Here is a 15,824-nt window from a genome sequence, read left to right as displayed (position 1 = left end):
AAACTCACAAGCCCCCTCGAGTCTGAGCCACCCCCGCCCCGCAATCCCAGGCCACAGAAACTGAAATAGTAAGCTTCTCTTTTATTTATTTATTTATTGCTGATTCAAGCCACCGAGGTTTGGGGTGGCTCCTTACACAACAACAGGACTAATGTGGTCACCCGCACACTGTTCTGAAGGATCTGAGAGGAGAAAAGTGTCCCCAGGCTGAGGGAACAGCACCATCAAAAGCACAGTGTGGAGGTGGTGATGGGCAGGGGGCAGGGGGCGGAAGTGAGGGGAGGGGCATCTGTCTTGCTTACTGCCCTGCAAAATGCCCATGGGTCCCTTTAGGAAGGGGCATTCTCCAGAATCTCTTCCCATGCAGGCCTCCTGGGGGAGGGGCTCCCCTTCCCATCCCCCTCATAGCCACTCTCTCATCTGTCTTGCTTACGGCCCTGCCACAGCGTGTGGAAAAACAAAATGCCCCAGATGGAGCAGTCCCAGGTGGGCAGGGCGGCCCCCCGGTGGGCAGGGCGGCGGGGCCCTTTCTTCTCCTCCCTGGCTCCTCCTCCAGTGCCCTCAGTCCCAGCTGAAAGCTTGGGGTTTGGGTCTAGATCCGAAACAGGAGTGTGATCCCTTCTGTGCACTCGGGTGCGTGTGGACGTGTGTGCGTGCATTTCTTTCTCCAAAAGAATCACTTAACCTATTTTTCCTTAGCACCAATTCAAAATGCCGTGGGGACCAAGCGCAAAACCACTTCACCTGAGTAGGAAGGGCGCATCTTGTTTAATCCACCGCACGAGGCTTGGCTCTCAGCGTCCCCTGTTCCTCTCCTCCGGGTCCTCCTGGTCTTCCTGCCCTCGAAGCCCCAAGGAAGGAAAGATCTGCCTGAAAATTATCCTCAAGGCCGTGTGGCCAGGCCAGTGGGGTTCCTTGGTTGTGAGCCCCGTCTGGCCAGGGCACTTCTTGGTGGGCTGCTAGGTGGGCTCCTCTGCACCCCAGGGAGGTCTCAGAGCTGGAGGTGAGGGTGGGGGTCTGAGATGTAGCCCAGAGGTCCAGGAAGGATGGCCCATGTCATCTGGCATTGAAATCCCTGGGGGCTGGGCTCACATCATTCCATCCACAGTCCTGTTGACCCAGATCGGGGCAGAGATGGTCACCGTGACCGCCCATGGCAGTGGGGAGGGAGGGAACCGGGGGTTGATGGGAGGGAGGATAGATGCTGGGTGCCCAGAACAGAACCCCCAGTGTCCACTTTTGCAGCTCATTCATGAGAATAATATCTGAGCAGCCTCCGCACAGTGCCTGTCCCTGAGCAAGCCGTGGACATGTGGCAGTGTCTGACAGAGATGGTGGAGTGGAGGGAGAGTTGGGGAGGGACACGGAGAATAAATGACATGATATGGTGTTGCTCTCAGTAACTCCTCCTGACTGTGGCGGGAGCCCGTGGAGGGAGAAGTAGGTTGACCAGCTCTGTTAGGGGTGGTCAGGGGAGGCTTCCTGGAGAAGGTGGCCTTCGAGTTCTACCTGGAGATGGACTTGAAGTAGACATGCGGGGAGAGGATCTGAAAGGAGAAAAGTGTCCCCAGGCCGAGGGAACAGCACCATCAAAAGCACAGTGTGGAGGTGATGATGATGATGTTTGCTGAACTGGGGATAGAACCCTGGGCCCTTGCACAGGCCAGGCAAGCGCCCCGCCCCTGAGAGACATCCCCACCCCTTTTAGCTTTCTTTGAGACAGGGCCTTGCTGAGTTGCTCAGGCTGGCCTTGAACTTGCCATCTCCTCCCTCAGCCTCCAGAGTAGCTGGGATTAGAAGTATGTGCCACCGCACCCAGCAGGCATGAATATTATGGGATGACAGACTCATGGAATATTCTGGAAAGGGCAGGTATTGGTGTTGCTGGACACAGAGCAGGTGTAGGATGGAACTGGAGATGCTGAAGGGGTGAGTCAGGGCCTGACTGTGGAGTGCCTTATTTGGGTGTGGGGGGAGTTTGGGCTTTGTTCTCTAGCAGAGGGGATTTACTGTGTGTGTCTGAATCTGAACCCAAGGCAGGCATCACCAATCGATCTTGACACTCTGCAGAAAATGAGCACCTAGGGAACTGCTGCCAATCAAAAGTGAAGTCTATTTGCACGCTGCGTGGGCTCCGGGGCACAACTGCAGGGTTTAAAAGTATAAGTGAGGAGGAGGTTGTGGCAGTGATTAGGTGAAAGATGAGGAGGCCTGACTGAAACCACTTCTGTGGAGATGGACAGTCGCTGCCCACATTTGTCTCAATCCCCTCTGCACCATGGCCTGGCCAGGGAGTGTGTGTGTGTGTGTGTGTGTGTGTGTGTGTGTGTTAGGTCTATCTGAATTCTATTAATTTTTTTTTGTGTGTCTGGGTATGCAGCAAAGGACCTTTGCAGTACAGGTGATTGAATGCAGGGGGCTCTACCATTAAGCTATACCTTCAGCCATTATTATTATTATTATTATTTTAAATTTCAAGACAAGGTCTTGCTAAGTTGCTGAGGCTGGCCTCGAACTTGTGATCCTCCTGCCTCAACCTCCCAAGTAGCTGGGATTACAGGTGCATGCAGCTGTGCCTGGCTTACCTGGGCTCTATTTCAGCAAGGAGGTGATGGCTTTTCTGGTTCTGCACTATTCAACACAGTAGCCACAAGCAACATATAACTGTTTAAGTCTAAATCAATAAAAATATCAATTAAAAATTCAGTCCCACAGTCATATCAGCCACAATTTTAACCACTTAGTAGCCACATGGGGTTAGTGGCTACTGTATCAGACAGTGCAGCTATTTATACTTCCACTGTGGTGAAATGTTCTGTTGTACTGCACTGATCTAAAGAAAGACCAAGTATCCAGGTGGTGTGGTCCACCATGACCCTCAGCCCAGGTCATTCCATCTTCTATGATGGCAGCAACTGAGCTCAGTCTGAAACCCGTTTCAGTGTACATCTGCCCAGGAAGGGCAAAAGTCTTCCAAGGGCAACTGTTTTAGAACTCAACCCCTTTCTGAGCTAATACAGCTGGACATGGGGGTCCCAAGAAGGAGGGAGTGCCCATGCAGACATGCCCTGGGATTGCTGATTTGCTACTCTCATTTCACCAAGTGGGAAACAGCAGCTCAGAGAGGTGGTGACTTGCACTCAGCAGATGACTGGGAGGTCACGCAGATGGAACCAGAAGATGCCTTTTGCCTCTCGATGCCTGGCAGTCTTTGGGGGCACTGCTCAGTCTCCTGGGCAGGAGCTGAAGAGGTAGACCTTTGCCAAAGCCCAACCTCAGGGAACCGCGGAGACTGGAGCGGCAGGCAGAGTTCTCTGCAGTTGCGCGCCAGATCCACCAGAGGGCGCGGGGCCGTCGTGTCTCCGCCTGGAGGGGGCGGGGCACTGGGGAGGGCTCTTGTGGCACAGACGCAGAGATGGGACCCTGCTTGATGTGGGGGACGCAGTGTGTGCCATACCTCCCCTGCCCTCTAAGAGGGCTCAGATTAGAGAGTGGAGACAGCAGAAGGGTCTGGGTATGCAGCGGAGGACCTTGAAGGGTAGGTAGGAGTGTGCCACGCAGTCTAGGTGCAGGTGTGAAGGGCAGCGGTGGAACGTCCAGCAGTCGGTCCCTGAGATAACGGGTGGCCACATCCCAGCGCCTGTCTGCCCTCCCAGCCCCCAGGCGGCTTTCCTGGTTTCTGTTGCAGCCCAGAGAAGCTTCATGCTGCCCCGAGCCCCCGTCCCACTCCCCATCCCAAGCCCACACATGCCGGTGTCACCTGCAAAGGAGTGCACGCTGCTAGGAGGGTGGCTTTCCTGCCCCAGATGACAAGAAGGAACCATTTCTGAGCAGCTGTTCTTTCCCCTCTAGTTGTGCCCAATTCCATGGAGTTCCTTGCCCAGCCCCAGGTCGCTTCCCACCTCTGCCTTGTCCCCGCAGGCGCCACAGCCGGGGACACCCCTCCCTACCTTCTTCAGCTAGCCAATTCTCATCCATTCGTCAAGATTCAGCCCGAGCGGCGGTATTCCGGGTCTGGAGGAGACGCCCCCGCTGGAGCGCCTGCAGTGGGGCTGAGCCGTAGCGCAACCCTTGAGGACAGGTACCGGCGCCGGCGGCCCATCAACGTGATGGAGATGCACAGGGCCTGCCGGCGGCCGGGCTCAGCTGTCTGAGTTTGGGTCACCGCGGCAGGGAGGAGGCGCCTGACACGAGCAAAGACTCCCACCAGGTGCTAGGTGTCCAAGCGCCGGGGCATAGGCCCGATCGGCGCCAGAGCGTCTCCCTGCGTGTCCCACCTCCTCCTAGCAGCTTGCACCCCTTTGCAGGTGGTGGGACTGGGGCATGGAGCAGCATGCAGCTTCTCCGGGCTGCAATAGAAACCAGAATCCTCCTGGGGATACTCCTGGGGGATAGGAACAGCAGTGGACGGCCGCTGAGAGCCTGGGCAGGAGCCAGGGAGACCTGGAGACTAAGACTCAGCAAGCTCGCTGTGTAACCTTGGGGAGACTCAGTTGTCCCGCCTGTAAAATGGCACGCAGCAGCCACACGTCACTGATCGCCAGCGGTGGAGCGCGGGGTCAACGATCAGGGCGCGGAGGGGCGAGGGGTGGGGCGGAGGGGTGTCCAGGGGTGGAGGCGGGTCCCGGGATGGGGGCGTCCTTGGGCGGGAGCGAAGCGGGCGGTCGCTGGGGGGCGCTGCGCATCCGGGGCGGCTCGCCGGGCTGCAAGTTTGCCTCCAGCTGTTGAATGCGCGGTGGCGACGGGACCCGGACCCCGCCGGGTGAGCAGCGCAGGGGGCCCGCTCAGCGGGTGCCCAGGCTCAGCGGGGCCGCGGGGCCGCCGCCTCCCAGGGCGCCGCAGCTGCAGCAGCGGAGCCGGCGAGGCCCCCGCCCGGCGGGTGTGTGTCCGTGAGTGTGCGTGTGTCCGCGGGGCCTCGCGGCCGAGGGGCGGAGGGGCTTGCTGCGGGAAGGCCTGCGGAGGGAGCCGGGCGCGGCGGGCGAGGGCGCACCGACAGACGGCGCCGCGGCCCCTGACGCACGCTCGCGCGGCCCCTCCCGGGCGCCCGGCCCCGCCGAGGCAGAGGCGCGGCGGCGGGCAGGCGGGGGCGGCGGTGTCTGCGCGCACACGCTCGCTCACAGACACACACAGACACACGCACGGGCCACGCCACAGACACACGACACGCATAGAGCCACGGCCGGGCTCGCCGAGCCCGCCAGGCGCCGCGCACACTCGCACCCGCGCTCACATCCACACTCGCACCCGCGCGGAGGCCCGCAGCCGCCGCTGCCCGGAGGCGGCGGTCGCCCGGATCTCGGCTGGGGCTGGGGGTAAGTGAATTCCTCCAGATTTGAGCGCTGGTGGCCGGCGGGGACTGTGGGAGCCCGGGCAAGAGCCGGAGGCGACCCCCCTCCGCCAGCGGAGGTGGGGCTTGGAGGAGGACCAGAAGGGGGAGGATGAGACCAGGAGAGCCACCCCCAGTTCTTCCTGGTTTTGGGATCCCCTTGAGACCCCCAGGGGACCACCTTGCATGGGGGTAGTGGGGGCGGGGGTGGGCGGAGGCAAGGTGGGAGGACACGAAGGACGAGCGGCGAGGTGAGCATTTGGGGTGGTGGTGCAGAGGCTTGATGGTGGATGGTTGTGCTCGCCAGTGCCACACCGCACCTCTCTGCCCCTCTCTTTGGCAATAGGAGTCCCTCCCCCTCGTTTCAGGGGGTTCTGCCGGTCAAGGAATTCATCTTCCAACTGGTAAGGGGGGATTGACAGATACGGGATGGCCGTCCCAGGGGGAGGGGGCCAGGGTGGGGCTTTCTCCCCCAGCAGGGAGGTGGGTTTGGTAGGAGGACAGAACTGGGGGGTGGGGACCCTGGCAAAGGCTTTGCCCCTTCCTGCGCTGGGCTGGTGTGGGGCAAGCAGGGAGGTATTGCAGGGAGCAGCAGAAATCGGCAGAGCCTGCAGCTCTGGCAGAGCCTGGGCCACTGCTGGCTGTGTGTGTCTGTGTGTGTGTGTCCGAGTTTGTGTGTGTGTGTGTGTGTGTGTGTTTGCATGTGGGCTCCAGCAACTGTCTTGGGAAGGGGGAGGGATGGGCGTGTTGGCTGGGGCAGTGCATGCAGGTGGGGAGGGACGCATGTGCCCTGCGTGGACATGGGTAGACCCGGATCTCAGTGCACACGCGCGCACACACACATGCGCGCACGTTTGGTGGCCCAGCGGGGTTTCCTGGGACTGTTTGGAGGGAGAGAGCTGTTGCGTGGGGTTGTGCATGTGCGTGTGTGTGGGTGCATGTGGGCACTTGGGGAGCTTGTGTTTGGGACAGAGACCACCAGGCTGTGGTGTGTCAGGCATGCCTGAGGAGGGAGATGAGCCGGGACGGTGGTGTACCCTCGCTCAGCTCAGGGGACTGTGGTACTCAGGGCACTTTCTGCAGCTGGGGGCTCCCTCCATGCCCCCTCCCCCAACTCCTCCCTCACCAGCAGCTGCTTCTGGAGGGCACTGCTGGCTGGGTCCCTTGCTGGGAGACACAGGTGTTGGGCTGGAGTGTGTGTGTACGCGCGTGTGTCCAGGCTGCGGCTGTCACTGTCAGCAGGCTGTCGGAGGCGAGAAGCTGGGGGAAGGGGCAGTTGCTGGCCGCGCCTGCCCGCCCAGGGGAGGGTGGTGGAAGCTGCAGCCCAGACGGCAGGTGTGAGTTATTGAGGGACATTTGAATCTGAGCGGCAGCATCGTGGGGGCTGGGAGCGCTTGCAGGAGTGTGTGTGGGTGTGTGTGCGCGTGCCTGGCTCCCACCCTGCTCCTCTAGCCTGTGGACACCTGTAGGATGTAACATGTCTAGGTCATGGGCAGGGCGTGTGGGTGCTCAGGTGGGTAAACGAGCCTGGCGAGGGGGTGAGCACATGGACACTGTCCTGAGCAAGCTGTGGGCTACGGCTACATACGGGTGGACATGGGGACCTCTGGGCCATGAGCCCCTGGGCAGGAAGAAAGAGGAGTGACTGAAGGGGGACATCAGGGAGAAGTATGGTGACAGTCAGTGAGAACCTTGGGGTGTGACATCAACTCTGGGCTGCTGGTGACGTCACTGGGACAGCGGCATGAGGGGCCACCCCCACTGGCCAGAGTATGTGAGTGTGATGTCATTGTGTGTGGCACTGAGTGGGGTCATGTCCCCTGTGTGTTCGAGGGATAAGAGGAGGGGGATGGAGCCACAGGGTGGGCGGTCCCTCCCAAGAGACCCCATTTCCCAGTGGCCTGAGTAGGTGTGGGAGTCCTTTCCTGTGCCCCTGAGAAGTGCATCTCCTCTGCCCCCACATGGTGGCTCTTCTGTCTAGCCCCTCTTCCGCTTCCTGTCCCAGCCACTTCGGGGCACCTGTGTCCTAGTGAGTGTGCCTGTGAATGTAAATGCATGTGACAACTGTGGTGACAGCCAGGGACACCTTGGCTTCTAATCTCATTTTGCCACTTTGGGTGCTCTGTGCCTCAGGCCCTCCGCCACCCTTCTGAGCAGGGGTCTCTCTTCCACAACCTCGGACAGCTGGAGAGGGAGGGGTCATAGGCGACTGTGGCCTCCAGGGGGTGCTGGTGCTGGCCCTCGGGGAGGGGACTCCACTCCCATGAGCTCTGTCCCTGCGTCCCTGGCCCCAGGCAGCTGCTCCTCCTCCAGATGAAGCCTAACTCTGTAAAGACTTCCTTTCTTCCTTGGGTCCTTGTGGCAGTCTGAGGGGCGGCCGGGCTGGCCACTGTGATGGGCACATTTGACAGATGGGCAGACTGAGGCCTGTCCATTCACTCTTCCATGGGAATTCCCCTCAAGGGTGGCTCCTGGGACACGTTTGATCAGCAGGTGCCGCCTGAAGGGAAGGACTCTCCTTTCTGCAAGATGAGGAGCTCCGTGGGGTGGGGGGGGTGGGGGCCTGGGCAAGGCGTGGCTGAGAGGTCACCGGCCGTCCTCCACCACGGATTCACACGGAAACCGCCATCCGGCTGTCAGCGCCCTCCAGTGGGGTGGGTCTGCGGTCACGGCAGCTCCGTGTCTGCTCCCTGCTGTGGCTTCTTCCTTGGGGTCTTGCAGGAAGTCTGCTTTGGAAGCAGACTGGGGTTGGGGCCACCTGTGCCACCTGCTGGCTGTGTGTCCCCCGGGGCCTGTCTGTGGAGGGCAGAGGCTGCTTTGCCTTTGAGGCTTAGTGAGCAAACATGACTCTGGCTTCCAGGGGCAGACCAAGGCAGACCCGTCCCTGTCACTGCCCCCTGCTCCGCTGCAGTGCTCTGGGCCCATCTTCCCTCCCGCCCTGCCCCCACCCCAGGTGCCACTGAACCGCGCGGCATGTGTGGCCGAGCCTGGGTCGAAAGGCCTGCTCAGGAACGGCGTGAGCAGCCCAGAGGGTCAGCTCCAGCCCGTCTCCTGCCGCCCCAGCGCGGCTCTGATTAGATCAGCGTCCTGGCTCGCAGCTGGCCCCAGGCCCTGCCACTGCTCTGAGGAAGGCGTCCGGGGGTGGGAATAAGAGAGCCCCTCTCCGGCCACCCGGCCCTGCGCACAGTCCCCAGGGAAGGCCGAAAAGGCATGGAGAGCCTCCCGGGCAGCCTTCTGTCTGGTCAGAGGAAGCGGTCTGGGCCCCATGCTGCTCATAGCAACAGTGACTACGGTGGTGACCATGACAATGGTACCGAGAGCCAGGCCTGGTGTGAAGCTCCTTACAAACAGCAATCGGCATTTGTTTCATCCCACAAAAGTTTTCTGCAGTAGGGGCTATTTCAGAGACAAGAAACAGAGAGGTTACAGAGCAGCCCGCGGCCACACAGCCGTGCAGCCAGGACTGGAATCCCCGCAGGGGGACTCTGGAACCAGCGCCATTTACCGCTGAACCCCTTCGCCAGGTGGGCCTGGCCCTGTCATCTCGCTGAGGGCCTCTCTGGGCCTCGCGTGGTCATCTATACATGGGGACTGTGACCATGCTGCAGGGAAGCAGCAGGTGGGGAAGCCATTTTCGTGGCTGCAGGGACAGAGGAGCAGGAAGGAGGCCTTGGGGAGGGCTCCTGGGTCAAGGTCCTCCTGTCCAGCCTGCTCTGAGCCAGCCCCTGACTGGTTTCTCCTGTGCTCCTCCTCGTGGGGACCTGTGTGTTCCTGAGGGCAGCCTCTGCCCCTGGCCCTCCTCCAGGGCCTCCTGCACCAGCGGGCCCAGGGCAGCGCTGGCGGGGCTCCCGGGACAGGGGGAGGGTGCTCCCGGCCTGACGCAGCTATAGCTGGGGCCCCCTGGACTAACCTGCCACCTCCCCTATCTTGCCTGTAAGAGGAATCGGGGCTCAGGGGTCAAACCCTGCCCCTGGTCCTCATCCATGTGTGTTCCTGGCAAGTCAGTCACCTCCCTAAGGTCCTGTTTCCTTGAGAGTGAGGATGGTCCTGCCAAATTCCTCACCTGGGTGTAGCATGCTGTCTGGCACATAGTAGGGTTGGGTTCTTTCCCTCCTCCTTCCTGTCTGACGCGTCATTCATTCCTGGGGCCCTGGCGTGGGTCTCTCTCTGGCTGTGGCTGTGTGTCCCTGGCTGGGCTGTGTGTCTGTCTCCTTCCTTCCTCCACTTCTGAAATGCACTGGAACTGAGTCCCCGTCCTCAGGCTGTGGCGAGGCCGGGGGCTGCCTACCTGCTGCTGGGGTGTGCAGCGGGGCTGTGGGGGGGCATCTGTGTGTCAGTGTGTGTGCTTGCATGTACCTGCCCAGCGGTCACTGCTCCTGGGGGTCGGGGACCTGGGGAGCAAATCCCAAGGTCCCCTGACCAGCCTGCTGCGAGCTCTGCCCCAAGTTTCAGACCTGACTCGGTTTCCCCCCTTGGCCTCTCTGTACGGCTCTCCCTGGGTCTTGGCGAGATGGAGGCTGCAGGTCACCAGCCTCCCGCCCTTCCCATCCTGTCCTGTCACCTGCGGGGATTTCACAGATCTGCTAGCTGAGCCGTTTCCGGCTCTCTCACTGCCTGTCAGCTCCGTATGCCCTCAAAAAATACTTGTTGAACAAATTCCTTTCATCTGCATGCGACTGAGGATGGATCGATGCATTTCCCATTCGGACCGGGTACACACAGACACTCTCCTGCGCATGCGTTACCCCAGGAGAACTGCTGGGCCCCAGGGCGCAGGCAGGGGCCTGAGTCCCAGCCTGGAGGAGCTCGGCTTTGAAGGAGGCATGGGACGTGTGTGACGTCTAGCAGGTGCACACAGTAGGGCTTGTTTGACAGATGTCCTCACTGGACTGTGACCTGAGCAAGAATGGGCTGGTGCTGCCGGCTGGGGGCCAGGTGCTGAGCCAGCTTCGCGGCAGGGCGGGGGAGGCTGGATGTCTTCTGCTCTGGGCACCGCACAACTCCCTCGATTGGGCACCTGCCATGTGCCAGGCGTGGATGGGCACCTTCTGTTTGCTTGTTTAATTTTGGCTGGAAGTCCTGCTAGCCTGTGGGCCAGGAGCAGGGGCCCTGAGGCAGAGAAGCCTGGAGTGGATTTTGAGAAGGTGAATTTGGGCACGTAGTTCTAGGGTCACCACACAGGGCCGGATTTGCTGGGCTAAGATCGCGTTTCCCTTTTGGTCATGAGCGTCAAGAGCTGCCTGTGTTTAAAATGCAGATTCCTGGGCCCCGCCTGTTCAGCCTTGGATTCAGTAGCATTGGTTTGAGGTTTGGGGACCCCATTTTAAATTCTTTTCTGGAGATTAATTCACCCACGATTGCTGGTCGGATGCACAGAGGTGTCTGTTGCGGTTCCCTGGGTGTCTCTAGGTCTCCTCCCAGACTCCAGGGAGGCGGCAAAGCCATCCTCTTTCCAGAGGAGGCGCTTGTGCTCAGAGCAGAGCCCTGCTTTGAGTGACACAGCAGCAAGACAGAGGCCGATACTGATTAATGATCTCCCTGTTCATTGACTGCTGTCGCAAACCAGTCAGGGAGCCCCACATCAGATGCTCGGCTGCCCTTCGGCACGTTTCCTATTGCACAGATGAGGAGGCAAAGGCAGAGTCTGTGCTCGGGGATTCCAGGCCGCCCAGTGGGTAAAGCTTGGCACAGAGGGTTGGGATGAATGGGGCTGGCGGGGGCCTGTCCAGCACCTTGGACGGAGCGACTGCCCTCCCTCCTCTGCTTCCTTTGGTGGAGCTGGGCTGCGGCTGTGCGTGGGAGCCGAGGCCGCCCGGGTGGAGGAGGGGAGAGCCAGGAGGGCGTCCTGGAGGCAGCGGCGTTGCGCCACGCGGGGTGGTCGCTCTGCAGAAGCAGGTGCGGGGCCAGCGGGCCGCGGCTGGGCCGCCTCGAGCGCGCCCCGGGGTGGGCGGGAACTGCGGCGGCGGGAGCGCGCTTCGGGAGCCCCCGCGGGGCCGGCCACCCCCGCCGCATTGGGCGCCGTGCGTCCGCTGCTTCCGCCTCCTTCCCGGTGCTTGGAATTTGCAGTCGCCGCCGCTGACGCTCGCAGCCAATTTCACGGCCCCTGGGCTCGGCGCGGTGCGCGGCAGCGGGAGCCGCCGGCGGGGCGGGCGCGGGGCGGGGGACCTGAGCGTGCGCTCCCGGGGTGGCGGCCGGGTGGGGACAGCAGGGGGCCGCCGGCCGAGCGGTGTGGCGGGCGAGCTGAGCGGCCTGGGCATGTTGGCACCCATGCCTGGCCCCGGTGTCTGGGAGCGGCTCCCTGAGTGTGGGTGGGCTGGGGGACGCGGGTGGGGGGCGTGTGGATCTCGGTCGGTGCCCTGCGCTGGGGGCTTGTGTGTCTGGGTGCCTTTGGCAGGCGCCTGGGGCTGGGCAGTGCACTGGGTGGGGGGAGGCTGTGTCCATGTGTCTGCAGTGTCCCAGCTGTGTTGACATGGCTGTGGGTGGGACAGCCCCCTGGCTGGAACCCGGGTGTGTGGGCTCTGAGTGTGCCTGTTGGGTTTTGGTGTGTGTCTCATGTGTGTCCAGGGTGCTGTCCTGTGCTTGCTGGCTGGGGGCTGGGGGTCAGAGGTGCGCCCTGGGCTGGGGGCTGGGGACCAGGGGTGCACCCTTGGCTGGGGTTGGGGCTGGGGTCAGGGGTACGCCCTTGGCTGGGGCTGGGGTCAGGGGTGCGCCCTTGGCTGGGGGCCAGGGGTGCACCCTTGGCTGGGGCTGGGGCTGGGGTCAGGGGTGCACCCTTGGCTGGGGCTGGGGCTGGGGTCAGGGGTACACCCTGGGCTGGGGCTGGGGCACAGAGGTGCACCCTTGCCTGGGGCTGGGGGTCAGGGGTGCGCCCTGGGCTGGGGCTGGGGGCCAGGGGTGTACCCTGGGCTGGGTGCTGGGGCTGGGGTCAGGGGTGTGCCCTGGGCTGGGGCTGAGGGTCAGGGGTGCTCCCTGGGCTGGGGCTGGGGACCATGGGTGCACCCTTGGCTGGGGCTGGGGCTGGGGTCAGGTGTTCGCCTTGGGCTGGGGCTGGGGCTGGGGGCCAGAGGTGCGCCCTTGCCTGGGGCTGGGGGTCAGGGGTGCACCCTGGGTTGGTGCTGAGGCTGGGGTCAGGGGTGTGCCCTTGGCTGGGGCTGGGATCAGGGGTGCACCCTGGGCCGGGGCTGGGGCTGGGGCTGGGGGCCAGAGGTGCGTCCTTGCCTGGGGCTGGGGGTCAGGGGGGCACCCTGGGCTGGGGCTGGGGTCAGGGGTGTGCCCTTGGCTGGGGCTGGGGCTGGGGGCCAGGGGTGGCCCTGGGCTGGGGCTGGGGCTGGGGGCCAGGGGTGGCCCTGGGCTGGGGCTGGGGCACGTTTCTGGAGCAGCCCGTCCTTTTTTCTGCCTCTGGGAGGGGGCGGGAGGAGGCAGCTGGGGCCAGGAGTGTTTATGTTCTGCAGGGTGTCGCTGGCTGCCAGCCTTGGTGGGTCTCCATATGTTTGTGAATGGCAGGGCTGGGGGGGCCGAGGTGTGAGCCCCTGCCTGGAGGGGAGCTGCAGTTCCATCTGGGCTGGTGGCGGATGTGGGGCCAGACAGGGAGGGCCCCCTGCGTATGCACATGCGCTGGCAGATGGGTGAAGTTCTGCCGGGCCCCTGTCTGGGAGTGTGGCGAGGGGAGATAGGTGTGCCCAGCTCTTGGAGCAGGCAGGGGGAAGTGGGCTGAGATGTCACACCTGGCAGGGCACAGGCTGGGCACTTGGGCAGAGGTGAATGCCAACCCGGTAGGGTGCTGAATGAGAGGGGTGGGGGTCTTTGTTTCTCCCAGCTGATGAGGGGGTGCGGTGCCAGTATCTGGGTGACCAGCAGGAGGGCCGTGTGCTGGGCACTGAGGTGGGTGTGCACTGGAGGGTGCCCAAGTGTGAGGGTGAGGCATGCTGTGGGCGGTGTGTGGCCGTGGCTGTGAGTGGGGTGTGGCCCTGGGAGGACGATTTGGAGGCACCTCCAGGCCAGGGGCCCAGGAGGGAGTCGGGGGCCTAGTCAAGGAGTGGAGGGGGACATGTTGGTTCCTAAAAGTTCACCGTCTGTCGCTTGCCCCTCCTGTGGGGGACTGGGAAAAAGTCCCATGGCCCTGGCCTGTCCCCTCCCTCTGAACCCCACAGCCTAGCCCTGCCTAGGAGGGAGCCCTCAGCCCCATCTGTCCTGAGGCCCTCGGTCTCTGGACTCCTCTGGCCGGCCATGAGCTGGCCGCCTCTGTCTCTGCCCACCTCTCCTCACTTTTCTCCTCTGTCTCTCCTCTCTCCCTGTCTCTCTGCCTGTCTCCCGGTCTCTCCCCATCTCTCTCCCCTCTCTGCCTCCATCTCTCCCCTCCCTCCGTCCCCCTCCCTCGGCCTCCCGCTCACACTGATATCATTTGTGGTATATGTGGTTGCCATGGGAAACCTAAGAAAGAAGTGAGTGTACCCTTCAACACTTCGGTGTTCCTCCTCCCTCCCCTGGTCCCCTCCCTCTCCTCCTCTCCTCCTCTCCTCCCTCCCTCCCTCTCTCCCCCTCGCCTCCTGGCAGCAGAGAGGACTTGGGTGAGGAGCTGCGGCTGCTGTGGGCCAGGACCTGAGACCCCATTGCCACCTCTGCTGCCGCTGCTGCCTGGGGGACCTCCCCGAGACCCAGGTCAGGGACAGAGGTTCCCTTTGCCTGCAGATGCCTGGTAAGGACAGGGTCCTCTGCCCGAGGGGCTGGCTGTGAGCACAGCTCACGTGACCTGGCCTGGAAACCCGCACAGTGGCCAGCCTCAGGCTGCTGCTGAGGCCCTTCCTGCCTGCCGCCCCTGCCCCAGCCACAGGCACCCCGGCTGCCTCTCCCAGCTCCCCCATCCCCGAGGCCTCTGTGGCAGCTGCCAGAGCCGCAGGCCGTTGGGGGCTGGGACAGGCCCGCGGGAGGGTGGGGAGGAAGCCTGCGGGTCAGAGCCCGGTCCTGCTCCTTCCCCTGCAGAGAGGGGCAGCCGGCCTGGCCTGCACCCCACAGGGCAAGGGGTGTCTGTGCACCTGCTGGGGGCCTCCAGAGGGAGGCCTGGGGGAACGCAGCCTCCCCTGCCTCTGGTGGAGGCCTTTCCCTTGCAGGGGAGGCAAACTGAGGGGCCGAGAGGGGACTGGGTGGGGGGGGGCAGCCTGCAGTGTCCATGTGGGGCCTGATCCCTGTCATGAGGTTGGAGGCGGCAAGGAGCCCGGCCTGCCGGGAAGGAGGAGGCCTGACGGGAGGAGGCCCCAGGCAGGCGGCAGGCGCTGTTCTGCCCTGGGGAGGAGAGGCCCAGAGGCTGTCACTGTCACCGCACTGTGTTGGTGGTGGCCACGTGGAGGGAACTGTTGTCCAGGCGGGTGGTGCTGGCGGTTGCTGAGGCCAGGGAGCTCCTCGGTGGCTTTGTGGTCTCCATGGAGAGGGGAGGAGACGGGAGCTGCCGGCTCCGCGTTGGTGGTTGCTAAGCGGAGGGAGATGCGTCTCCAGGATGCGGTGGTCCCCACGTGGAGGGCCGTGGCTACCGAGGGTGGAGGTCCGCGGGAAGGGGTGGTGACGGTGCTGGGAGGGCTGGGTCAGGGCACCTGGTGTGGCCGTCACAGGTTCAGGGGGGCTTTCTTGTGGGGAGGGGGCCCAGGGAGGGTTGAGGTGCCACCTCACTGCCACCCTGACCCCCAGCCTTTTCTCTAAGCGCGTCCCTTGGCTTGTTCAGGTCACCGTCACGATGCTTTCCTGAGACCCCTGCTGGCCCAGCTTGCTACCTGCTTTTGAGACCTCAGGTGGGGGCAGTGACAGGTCTGGGGTCACACAGACTGTCCAGGGCCTGGGACTTAACTCTAGGCAGCCTGGCCCCCAGCACCCGCGCCAAGTGTCCAGCCCACAGGCTAAGCTCCTTCTGCTGGGTGGCTGGCCTCTGCCACCCAGCACCATCCAGTCCTCTCTCTGTCCCCAGTCCCCACAGATTCTCCCAAAGCAACGTGTCATTGAAAGAATCACAGGAAGCACCTCAGAGGACACTGAGTTCTGGACTTGAGTCTTGACTCTGGTGGTGGTGGTCTCTCCCTATGGCCCTGCGCCTCGTTTTCCCTCTGCATAGTGGGGAGGGGGCACAGGCCTGGCAGGTGCTGTTTTGGGGTATGGTTGCGATGCCCTGGTATGGCCCCTGGTGCACTGTGGCGTACCAGTAGTCCCCACCATCACCGCCATCTTTTAGGAAAATGGTTTTCCGACGGGCGCGGGAGTCGGGGTGCCCCTGCAGAGACCCGCTTCCCTGAGCCCCACCCTGGGCCCCTGCTGAGCAGGAGGAGTCCCGGGTCCTGTGGAGGCTGAGTGCCTCCTGAGGGTCACAGGGCACCTTGTGGCCCAGCAGCAGGGAACCTAGGACCCAGGTTCCCTGACCCTGACATCTCTGCGGCTGCCCTGGGGACCTGTGGGCACTTTTGTCAATGGAACCCTGGCCTGGGCACAGCCAGTGGCCTGGGGCTGGGGGGGACCTGCA

General features: G+C 63.0%; 1 protein-coding gene across 3 annotated transcripts in view; it reads left to right on the top strand.

The window, feature by feature from the left end:
- The first annotated feature begins 5,247 nt into the window (after positions 1-5,247).
- Positions 5,248-15,824, top strand: part of Elfn2 (extracellular leucine rich repeat and fibronectin type III domain containing 2) — a 44,043-nt gene continuing 33,466 nt past the window's right edge. The window contains exon 1 of one of the 3 annotated variants that reach the window (XM_058574153.1): positions 5,248-5,312. The gene's annotated coding sequence lies outside the window, so the exon portion shown is untranslated. Of the gene's footprint in view, positions 5,313-5,636; positions 5,731-13,205; positions 14,022-15,824 lie in introns of those variants that run through there. The other 2 variants (XM_058574152.1, XM_046429286.2) reach the window with 2 other exon arrangements.

The sequence above is a fragment of the Marmota monax genome, unplaced genomic scaffold, assembly GCF_021218885.2.
Source record: "Marmota monax isolate L192 unplaced genomic scaffold, Marmota_monax_Labrador192_F-V1.1 WCK01_AAM20220418_F8-fsc00051, whole genome shotgun sequence".
Classification (NCBI taxonomy): Eukaryota; Metazoa; Chordata; class Mammalia; order Rodentia; family Sciuridae; genus Marmota; species Marmota monax.
The sequence above is the reverse complement of the archived record's forward strand: the minus strand, read 5'-3'. Positions and strand labels throughout refer to the sequence as shown.